Here is a 10,052-nt window from a genome sequence, read left to right on the forward strand (position 1 = left end):
TTTAAAAAACAATGCTATCTTGCTTTAACTACTTACTACCACTGTACCAACAAAAACTTACCCCAAAGAATAAAAATTAGCAGACTCTCTGAGTATAGCAAGTTACAGTAATTTAAATCACTTTCATAACCACATAAATCTCTAAAGGGATTTGGAATCCCTTCTTACCAATAAGTAATTGGGCAAGTTACTAGGCCTTCATGTTTCCTCTTCTGTAAAAGGGTCATCATATACCCCAGTTTCTCTGAAACAGTCCTAGTTAATGCTCTTATCTCAGCAAGCTGTCTGAGTACTGACCTCTCTTACTCTCAAAAGTTCCCTAGTTTGGCAGGGTGTGCCTATTAATTCCAGCATTCAGGAAGGTAAAGAGGGAAAAGCACAATGTTCAAGGACAGCCTGGATTAAACAGTAAATTCTAGGCTAGTGGAGACTACCTAATAAAATACCTTGTACTATAGGGTGGGCATGGTAACACAAACCTTTAATCCCAACACTTGGGAGGCAGACACAGGCAGATCTCCGAATTACAGGCCTCAGGCTACATAGTGAAGTCTAGAACTGCCAGAGCTACCTAGGCTCAAAAAAAAAAAAAGAGGGAGGTGGGGAGAGGGAGGGAGGAACACAGAGAAACAAAGAAAGGAAGGCAAGAAAGAACCATGTAGTTGTAATACCTCATTGGTTAATGAAATTATCATTACACATGAAGTATTTGTAATAGTACCTGGCATAAGAAGAGTTCAGTTACTGTTAGTTACTATCAATGTCTTTTTTAGAAAAGATTTTTTAATTATGTAATGAAAATGCTCCTACAATATTCCTTCTTACAAATTAAATTATGCATTTAACTTTCCACATTCAACTTTTTTGTTTGTTTTTTTGAAACAGGGTTTCTCTGTGTAACTGCTCCAGTTGTCCTGGAACTTGCTCTGTTCATCAGGCTGGCCTTGAACTCATAGAGATTCACCTGCCTCTGCCCCCCAAATTCTGGGATTAAAGGTGTGCGCCACCACCGCCTGGCCCACATTCAATTTTTTTAAAACAACTCAGCAGCACTAACTGCTTGAAATCAAATACTAAACAATTTACCAAAGAAATGGCAATATCATCAACTGTACTCTTATTTTATCACACATTAAGTTTTTAGGAGGCTATATCTCAATTCTTAGCAAGCAAATAATATGAAAATAAATCTGCTTTCAGTCCAATCAAGCCTCAATATATTAGTAACATTTGTAACCACGGTTCTTCAGGTTAACTACAGAATTCAGAAAACTGAGGAACATTTCTGGCACCTTTTTTCAAGACAAACAGGAGAAACAAATAATTGCATATAATGGGCACCTTGGGCTATAATTCGGTCATGGAACATTAGTTGTTGGTATTAATGGAATACAAAGATTAAAATATGGATGAAAATACTCAATATTGCAAGAGTCTAGGTCAAAGAAGACTGTTTATCACCTCAAAAAAAAATATTTCCTGAAGATGAAGTATGTAATGAAAAGGAATGATCAACAGATGTGCATAAATTGACTCATGGTCATGAAAAGCATGTGCTGACACACACAAAGAAAGTACATGCTATATATATATTTAATCTTACCTCATCTCCACTAAAGCCAGAGTCTATAATTTCTCTAGGTAAGAAAAACTCAAGCTTATGAAAAGATTAGATTATCCTCATTTTTAAATTGTATTTATTCATGTTTATTTACTGCATGTGTCTGAGTGTTTTGCCTGTATGGATGCATGTTCACCCACCACATGCATGTCCACTGCCCTCAGAGGTCAGAAGCCAATGTCAGAATCCCCAGTTAAAAATGGTTGTGAGGCACCATGTGGGTGCTGGGAACCAAACCCAGGTCCTTGGTGAAAGCAATGGGTGCTCTGAGCCATTTCTCCAGTCCCCTAACCTAAATTTTTAATTAAAACCTAACTTCTAAACAAGCTGAATGACTCAGAAACTATCTTTAGACACATACAATATAAATAACAAAGAATTTTTTTAAATATGTAACTATTCTATGCATCATAGAAAATAGAAACCTTTGCTCACACCAAGACTTTAACATTCCATGAAATTTGGTGATCATATTCAAGCAATATTAAAACTCAGATTTCAATTACTTTGATTATTAGCTTAAAATAAAATATGGAACTTCTTTAATCTTTTTATTTAAACCTTTACCAACAGGTATGGTGCAGTACATGGGAGTCAGAGGCAGGTAGGTCTCTGTGAGTTCAAAGCCAACCTGGACTACCCATAAATTCCAGGAAAACCAGAACTACATAGTGAAACCCTGGACAAAAAAACCTTTTTACCTTTACCTACTTGGGGGGAAGGAGCTCATAGGGCTTCACATGGTGCATGCATACAAATTCAGAGGACAACTTGCAAAAGCCAAGTCTCTCCTTCCACCACAAGGACTGCAGAGACAGAAAACAGGTCAGCAGCCTTGGGAGCAAGTTCTCCTTACCCACCCAGACCTCAATGGCCCCCCCATCGTAGAACTTTTGCCTTGTAGCAACTCATCTGACCCTGAACAAAGATCTCTGATTGTCTTATATCATATATGGTAAAGTCTTGGTCTTATAAATAAAACTAAAGCAATGAGGATTGCAGACCTAAACTCAGTAAGAGAAACACCTGAGTTCTAAACATCAAAAAAAGAATGAAGGATTTGAGGTCAGGCTAATCAGGGTGTGATTTGGCGAAAGTCACTTACTATTACCTAGAACCTCAACTTCCTCATCTGTAAGATATTCCTTAAAACACTTATTTCAAAGTTTATGAGAGAGTTCATATTAAAACATGGTTTCTAACACTCAAAGAGAACCCAAGGGGCTAAAGAGATGGCTCAGTGGTTAAGTGCACTGACTGCTCTTGTACAGGACCCAGGTTCAATTCCCAGCACCCACATGGTACCTTACAACCTTCTGTAACTTCAGTTCCAAGGCATCCCACAACTTATACTTGCCTCCTTAGGCACCATGTACATGTAGTAGACATACTTACATGCAGGTAAAACACCTAGGCACATAAAATACTAATAATAATCCAAAAGAAATCCAAGATACATTGAAATTATTTTTTAGATTAGTTCAGGTTTCAAAAATTACAAATCACACTCTACTGCAAAGTTATTCTTGCAAAAATATAGAGAGCTCAACTTTCCAGCCTTACACATTCAATGAAAATTTACTTGAGGCTGGCTCATTTCTAAAAGGAATTTTAGGGGCTGGAGAGATGGCTCAGCAGTTAAGAGCACTCCCTGCTCTTCCAGAGAACCTGAGTTCAATTCCCAGCAACCATATGGTGGCTCACAACCATCTGTAATGAGATCTGACGCCCTCTTCTGGCGTGTGGGCATATATGCAGGCAGAATGTTTTATACATAATAAATAAACAAACAAACAAATAAATAAATCTTAAAAAAAGAATAAATCTAAGTTCTATTTTAAAAATAAAAAAAGGAATTTTATTTTGGAATTTTACAAGAAGTTATTGAGAGCTAATAGAAATCTCTTTACCCTGTCAAGGCTAATAATGTACTTTTCAATTAAAAAAATACAAGCATGGCAGCAAATGTCCATTATCCCTGCAGTAGAAAGGCTCAAGTAGGAGGATCACAAATTTGAGAGAGACTTGGGATACAGAAGGAGATTCTGTCTGAAAATAAACAAACAAGCAAAGAGACCATTGTATCCACCTTCTCTAGAGAGAACAAAACAGTTTGATTAACCTCTTAACCAACTTTCTCTTCTTTCAAGATAGACTCTCAGAAAAGTAGCCCCAGGCTGCTCTGACTATTAGACGTATCCCAAACTGACCTCAAATTTACAGTAATCCTTCTACCTCAGCCTCCCAAGTGCTCCAACTACAGGCGTGAGCCACTATGCCTAGCAACACTCATTTCCTAACGTCTACTAATCAGTATCAATGAAGTACAGTAAACATGTATTAAAAACCCTAATTCAGGGGAAACTTTTCTGGTAACAGATTAGCAAAGAAGCTAAAATGTTCCGTTTATTTGTTTGTTTTAATATACACAAAACCTAGTCCAAAAAGCCACATTACTTACACAGAAAAATGTATTTAGTTAAATTAAATGCAAAAAATGCACTTCAGTAGACTGAGAAAGCAAACCAACAATTTTATTTCTTCGTATCTTTGCCACCAGAACATGCAAAATCTACCACCTGTGACAGACAAATACATAAAGAATTACTATACAGGCACAGTATGGAACTACAAACGAAAAACCCTGAGCATAAATAAATAGTAAATGTGAACACTAGAAAGGAAAATGCAAAGTACTTTTAAACAGTGTAATTTTATAGTTCCTTTTAATTCTCCAACAATCACATTTCAATATACACTAATAGTTAACGAGAGCTACACTAACAGTGCATTGCTAATTGGAAGTATACCTTTTCTTTCCTATTTATTATACCAAGTCCAAAATAGTGCCCCTCTAAATAACAAATTGTCCCTTTTAATATAAACCTTAGGTTCAAAAATTATCTTTCAACATCAAAAACTGAAGGGTTGCATCTATCATAAAGAACTGGAAGCAAAATAAAAATGCTACCACTGTTTACAGTGTTGTGCTGATTATGACAAGCATGCAGAGTATTAAACATTACTGAAGTAATCAGGGCATATTTTCACCTCTAAAATATGTATTTCTCTTGTATCCCCAAAGAAAGAGATTTGAGCCTGATACTAGGCCAAGCCCCCAATTTTACTTCATACAAATAATAAATGTCAAATTTAATTTCATTAAAATTGTTTTCATATTTGGAGTTTAAGAATTCAGAATCAATTTCAAGGCTGCCAAAACTCAGAATTTGTTGATTTGGTAGTTTAGCTACTGCTTCACCACAAGAAATCAAATCTGATGCAACATCTTCACCATCTACTTAAGGGTATTTGCATAGGAATAAAAATTTGAAGCCAGGAATCTGCCTTAATATCCTTGTAAATAATGATAACAGTTCAGAAAGGTTTGTTCCCAGACTGGGAGAAAAATTTTCTATAATAATTGGGGAATACGTTTTACCAAACACAAAAATAAAATATTCATCGCTTTGGAGTCCCTTCAGAACTTTAACAGCTATTCAAAAATGCATCTAACAGGAACAAAATAAGCTTGACATAGAATAATACCAAATTGCAGAAACCAAGGCAATTACCTTGGACTTGGGAGCAAATATACTATTTAAAGGAGACCAAGGGTCTTAGTTTTAATTGCACTTTTATTGCTGATTGCAATATTGAAAATGTTTTTAAAAGAAATCAAGGTAATAGCTTTCGTATCAACTTTGAAGTAATTAGAAGAGCAGATTGTTGGAGAAAGTACATCATTTTATATGTAAACATACAATTTGCTATTGGTTTAAAGAGAAGAACCCTCTCTACCCTGCCTGTCAGTATCAGATACCTTATAATACTACAGTTACGTCACAGTGGGCAGGAATGGCTAATAAGTACATCTCTTTTCCAATCCACTTCTCTACCTAGTCATTAAACACCAAACACTGAAACTGTATTCAGCCATGTCAATCTTCCTACTGGGAATGCTCCCTATGGCACCCCAATCCCTTCCACTGTTGCTGACTCCAACTGCCAAAGCCCCTCCTATTAATAGTAAATCCCTCTCATACTGACTCACTGCAACTCCAACTTAATGAAACAGACCCAAGAAGAATTTTTTAAATCAACAAATGGAATTTCCTATTTTCAAGAAAAAAGCAAATCAAAAGGAAAGTAAAAGCAGAGCACACTGAGACTGAGCTACCTTTCAAGTCTATCTAACTTGTGGGGATTTACCTTGTTTTCCCTATACTGCTTGTGTAAATATTTTTGAAAGTTGGTATGCTAGGCATTACGTAATTACCCACACACAAGCCTAAGCTTCGTGTAAATAACTTAGGTATGTAAATATAAAGTCAGCACATCAAAATGTAAAAACTTGGAAATTATTCTTCAAAAATCTACATCAACTACAGAAATTTTCAAGCACATACAAAAGTAGACTAAGTAACCAATGAGCCCTTCTGACCTCAGCTAGCTACAATAATCAGCTCCCAGCCACTTCTCTTTTCATCTGTCCTCCTACTCTTATCTTTAAAGAAAATGAGGAGACGAGTACGGATGTCCTCAGTAAGGACACCGAGAATAACCCCAAGGCAACAAAACTATCGAAGTAACGTGTTAAAGAGGCAAACGTCTTACAATGTTACTGTAAAAGAACCCGGCACAATTAATAGCTAGTTAAATTTAAGAATTCAGTTAAAAACATAGAAATGATTATCTCTACGAATTTTAATCAAGCCCATAAGACCCAATAAGTACATTTTAAATTATATTTTTAAAGGATAAATAGAAATGACGTGAAAATGAACTTAAACATTTGCAATTAGCTGGAATCTACGCAGCACTTAATCTCAAAACCGAAAAAAAACCCAGACTATTTAACATAATGTGTCATGAAATTACAATTCAACCACTTGAAAAACCGCTCAACACTTATGCATTAACTGGTCCTTCTGATCCCTAATTATAGATTGATATCAACGTAGAAAGAAAACCAGGCATTTTGACGCAAGTGGTTTAAAATGTTCAAAATTAACCCCACCGTTCATTGAGAAATATATGAAAGCAAGACGAAACTACCTGAATTGTACGTCGTTTAACGGAAATGCATCCACCTTCCAGGGCCATCCAAAAAAAAAACATATAAGTTCACATATACCCTTAAACGCAACGCACTGGGCTCCAGACAGAATTAGGAGACCGCCTCCTGCTTTTGCTCCTAACCAATACGCAGAGAGAGAAGGTTGGCAGGAAAGTGCTGCGAGGACAGTAACAAACACCAGCAAGCTCCCGAGCAGGCCCTGCTAGAGCCAGGAATGACGCACTTCGGTAACCCGACTCTTTCTCCCCTCCACCCCCCGCCCCCAGCAGCGGTGCTGACACCGCCAACAGCCCGGAGTAGAAAAAAAGACAACAGAAAAAAAAAAGGCAAAGCTTGGACCGCACCAGGTTTCATTAAGAAACCTCGATTATTCCTCTTTGGACACTAAACACCAGGACTAAACAGGAAAAGAAGCTTCGTGCTTAAGCAAGTCCCATCATGGTGGTTTAAGTCACTAAATTAAGCTGATAATGAGTCCAATCCACAGAGACATATATACAGGGTGTGGCTGCTGTGAAATACGGCGGTCCGTGGGAGAAAGGGGGTACGGAATTTACACTCCAGTGTGAAGGGATGAGGGGGCTTTACCGGGGTCGAGGAGGCGGCCCGCGCATTTTAAGGAACCATTGCAAACCAACAGAAGCGTCTCCTTTACTTAAACCTAACCCCACAGATCAAAAGTTTCAGATAGACATAGCACAGAAGCTGGAAATAATCATTTAATCAAAAAACAAGACCCTCAATTTAAAAACTACATCTAGAAGAAAGGAGGAGGGAGAGGAAGGGGGGGTAGGCAAGAGCATAAAAAACATCCTAGGCCACGGAGGAGAAAGTCTCCCAGACCGGATGAAACTACTAATGCAATATTAAAAATTCAAGTCGAGCACCAAAGCACGAAAAATCACACGATAACCCATTACCGTTGAGGATTAAAAATAAAATGACATATAACACCGAGGAGGAGCAGAAACTAAATGTCGAAAGTACAGATATATATATATATATATATATACATATATATATATATATATATATATATATTTAAAAAAAAAAACCTAAAGGCAAAACAAGACATTCTCGCGGCGGGAGGGAAAGGGGGAAAAAAAAAGGCCGAAATCAACAATACGTTTACGATTCTAGGCCAGAAGAAAATGGGAACGGGGCTCAAAGTTTTGCGGAACTACTTGATGCTGTTTCCCACACCTTCTCTCTCCGATGGCCCATCCGACCCTTTTCCTCCTAAAATTGCAGTCCACAGATCTCCGGATCTGTGAGAGAAGAAAAGAGAAAGTCGCCCTCGAGCAAGAATAAAAGTGTGGAGGGAAAACAGAGGCTGCCTACCTGGGGCAAGGATCAGCTCAGTTCGTGCCTTGAGAAAGACAGCGAGGGTGGGGGTGGGAACGAAAAAGCAGCACTAAAACTAAAACAAAAGTGGCGCCAAAACCCCCCAACAAACAGCCTTCCACTCCCGCCCTTCCCCCCCCTCCGCCCATGCCAGGCAGGCAGGGCCCCCTTCGGGGCAAGGTCTACGCGCAGGGGACCGACGCCGCCGGACCCCAGCCTATTTCGAAAATTGGTGCCCTAAGAAAACTGACCGAAGTCGGGGCCTCGGAAAGGATGGAGAGATCGATGCCAACCGCTTTGCCCAAGCAGTTCCCCCACCACGCGCTGGAGATGATGGGGCGGGGGAGAGAAGCCGAGGGGCCCGTCACATGAATGTTGTTCCCTCTCTAGGAAGGGAGGAAGAGAGAGAGGGAGGGAGGGAGGGGAGGGGAGGGGAGAGGAGGGAAGGAAGGAGGGGAAGGGAGGAGGGAGGGGGGGAGGAGGGAGGAGGGAGGGGGGACGAGGGAGGGGTGTGAGCAGAGTAGATTTTCCCTCGCCTCCCTCGGTCCGAGGCCCAAATAGACACTGGCTAGCCTGCTCTCCCTCCCCTCCCCCCTCCCCCCGGGTTCCCAGCACCACCATTTTGCTCGCTTCCTTCCCCGCACCACCACAACGCGCTCCCCCCCCCCCGACACACACAGACACACACACACAGACAACACACACACCCGGCCGCGGCCTCCCCGGTTTCGCCTTCCCGCCGCCCCCCCTACGGATGGCACCCCCACCCCACCTCCAGTTTAGGGGCTCTCTTCCCCCAGGCTGCTTAGGAGGAAGCCCCCGGAGGAGAGGAAGCCACCTCGAACGCTACGCGGAGGCGCGGAGCCTCCATCTTGCGCCGCTGCGCGTTCTCCATTTTGGGCCACCCATTGGGGAGGGGGGGGTCCTCGGCGGAGGCCCCGAGGGAGAGTTGGGGCGAGGGAGGCAGGAGAAAAGCTTCAGCGAGGGTAGTGGAAAAGAAGCGTCCTGCGCTAAAAAGCGGCTCTGGGAGGAGGTAGGCAGGAAGGGGGGGAGCTGGGGGGGGGAGCCTGGAAGTTCCTTGCAAGTGTGTTGGGGTAGCGACTTGGGGGCGGAGAAGAGAGGCAGGGGGAGACGCGGGGGCGAGGCGAGGACTCGCTCCCCGCCTGGACACAGCCGCTCACTCCATGGCTGCCCCGCGCCAAGCCGAGGGAGAGGGCCGCGAAACGGCGACGGGACGCCCGGCCTGTCGCCTCCCTCCCCCAGCGGCACGCTCTCTTCGCCCAGTCGCAAGCACACACACCTCACGCTGGGCCGCGCGCCCTCCGGGTGCCCCTCCAAACTTCTAGAAGCTTCGCCTCCGCCATTTTATAACTTACCTCCCCCCTCAGCGTCTACAGAGGCAGCCTGGAGACTGTTGGCCTCCCCCACTCCTTCCTTCTGTCTCAGGCCGGGGGCTCCTTCACCCCTGGGCTGGTACAAGAATTTTTTTTTCCCCTTCCTCTTCTTTACACCCTTGAATTCTACTCGGGGACGGAAGCTCCCGCGGTTCTAGACCGGTGGGGGGGTTTTGAAAGTGGCGGTCGGATCCGGCGGGGTTTTTTTTTTCTTTTTTTTTTTCTTTCTTTTTTTTTTTTTTTTTTTGGTGGCGCTTCGGGATTGTTTGGGGTGTTCGCTCTTAAGCGACTTGGAGGCGAATGGTACGCGCAGGCGCCATCTGTCGGCCACGAACCCGCGCCCAGCTCCTGTTGGGAGGGAGCGGCATCTAGCGGCAGCGGGGCGCCATGGCAGCGCGCGGCCCCCGCCCCTCCCACCCAGCATCCTCCTCCCTGGCGGCGACCAATCACGAGCGAGCGCCTCCCGGCTGGCTCCAGCGTCTCTGACGCGTCTTGTGAACTGGGCGCCCGCAGGGGCGCGCCGCCGAGTGGGGTAAACAAGGCGGCGTGCCCGCGCCTCACTTACTCATTCGTTGGGACGCGCTTTCCTCCCGGCGCGGACTGGACGGGGCCG

At 42.8% G+C, this 10,052-nt stretch overlaps 1 protein-coding gene across 6 annotated transcripts in view; it reads right to left on the reverse strand.

Annotated features, from left to right (window-relative positions):
• The window catches only part of Stag2 (STAG2 cohesin complex component), a 124,776-nt gene extending 115,015 nt beyond the window's left edge, over nucleotides 1-9,761 (reverse strand). For 2 of the 6 annotated variants that reach the window (XM_075958520.1, XM_075958516.1), the window contains exon 1: nucleotides 8,297-8,431. The gene's annotated coding sequence lies outside the window, so the exon portion shown is untranslated. Of the gene's footprint in view, nucleotides 1-6,679; nucleotides 6,948-8,296; nucleotides 8,432-8,817; nucleotides 8,962-9,421 lie in introns of those variants that run through there. The other 4 variants (XM_075958519.1, XM_075958515.1, XM_075958518.1 and 1 more) reach the window with 4 other exon arrangements.
• Nucleotides 9,762-10,052: the final 291 nt, after the last annotated feature.

This window comes from Microtus pennsylvanicus, chromosome X, assembly GCF_037038515.1.
Source record: "Microtus pennsylvanicus isolate mMicPen1 chromosome X, mMicPen1.hap1, whole genome shotgun sequence".
In the NCBI taxonomy this organism is placed as follows: Eukaryota; Metazoa; Chordata; class Mammalia; order Rodentia; family Cricetidae; genus Microtus; species Microtus pennsylvanicus.